The sequence below is a fragment of the Athene cunicularia genome, assembly GCF_003259725.1.
Source record: "Athene cunicularia isolate RWA chromosome 1 unlocalized genomic scaffold, athCun1 chr1_part1, whole genome shotgun sequence".
Lineage (NCBI taxonomy): Eukaryota > Metazoa > Chordata > Aves > Strigiformes > Strigidae > Athene > Athene cunicularia.
Genome location: NW_020799091.1, coordinates 25,089,065 through 25,090,434, shown reverse-complemented (window position 1 = coordinate 25,090,434; position 1,370 = coordinate 25,089,065). Strand labels below are relative to the sequence as shown.

At 47.6% G+C, this 1,370-nt stretch overlaps 1 protein-coding gene across 1 annotated transcript in view; it reads right to left on the bottom strand.

The window, feature by feature from the left end:
* SERTM1 (serine rich and transmembrane domain containing 1) overlaps positions 1–614 on the bottom strand; it is a 17,557-nt gene extending 16,943 nt beyond the window's left edge. Inside the window, exon 1 of the mRNA XM_026857223.1 lies at positions 504–614. The gene's annotated coding sequence lies outside the window, so the exon portion shown is untranslated. The remainder of the gene's footprint in view (positions 1–503) is intronic.
* Positions 615–1,370: the final 756 nt, after the last annotated feature.

Genomic DNA, 1,370 nt, shown 5'->3' with positions numbered 1-1,370 from the left:
AAGGGGGCGGGGGGACCCCTCAGCCTCAGTGGCGCCGGAGGACGAAAGTCAGCGGGATTTACCGGGCGTGGTGCGCAGCCGGCTCTCGGCATCCCGCGGCTGTCCCGCAGCACACACCGCTCACATGTGTTGCTCTCCAGCTCCCGAGGCCGCTCCGTTTCCAAAGAGAGACCGCGTGAATTCTACATCTAACCGGGAAATTCAGGCTCCTCAGTGGCAGGGAGGCTGCGGAGGGTCGGAGCGAAGCACCCCGACCAGGAGCTGGGCACAAGGAAGGAGCGGGATGGACAAGCAGGCTCCCTGGGGAGTGGAGTCTTGCAGGTGTCTTTCTGAAAACTCCTCCAAGTTTTCAGGACAGCTGCTGAGGCCCTCAAGGATGCTCTGACATCATTTGCACGGGAGGGAATTAATAGTCATGCCAAGACCAACTGAGATAATGCCTATACGGTGGCATAAATGAGAGCAAAATCTGGCTTCGCTAGTTTAATTGGAGAGCGACTTACCTATGGACATCACGTACTCTGGAATCAAATACTGGGGAAATGCTGTCTGGCTGCGACACATTTCCTTCCGTGGACACTGTGGAAGGAAAGGCTCGGCTGGCTTCTGGTGCACTTGTCTCCTCCACTATGATTTTTTTTGGCCAGATGACTTTACTGTCGGTTATAAATCAGTGATGAGCACTGTGAAGAGCAGATGGGGAGTTTAATGCACCCTCTGCAGCTCAGTCTTGTGTCTGGCTAATGTCCATGTGCCGTTCTGAAAAGGATGTTGGAAAAGGTTGTTCTTCATTTTAAATTGCTCTTTGGGAGCTGCGCAGTTCATAATGTGCTGCAGAGGCACTTCTGTGAGGTGTACTTTCTTTGATGTAGTCTATACAGTTTCAGTAGAAGAGTTACTTGGGATGTCATGAAACAAAGTCAGTTTTGGAGGAACAAGACATATGAATAAGTAATAAAAGACAAATCATAAAGGGAAAATCATTCCCAAGGAATGAAACATATTCCTTCTTGATAATGACTGTGAATGCAGTGGCATACAAAAGAGATGGGTTTGTCTTTCAAGGATCAAAAATGCCCTCTCCATATTTCACCTATGAAAAAGGAAGTCAATGTTTTTGTGGGCTTGGGGTGTTTTTTGTTTAGGTTTGGCTTCTCAGGGTGGAAAGTCATGTGTATGGCGTATGAACACAAAGAGACTAGAGTATCAGTTACTTCTATGATAGCCCTAACCTGAAAGGAGATCACTGGCTCAGTTCAACTTGCACCCACTGCAGAAAAAGTCACATTTGACAGTGGACTTGCTGATTACATGAGCTGTTGTGGCAATAACACAAAAAACCCTATTGAAACTGTAAGGAAAGAAATATT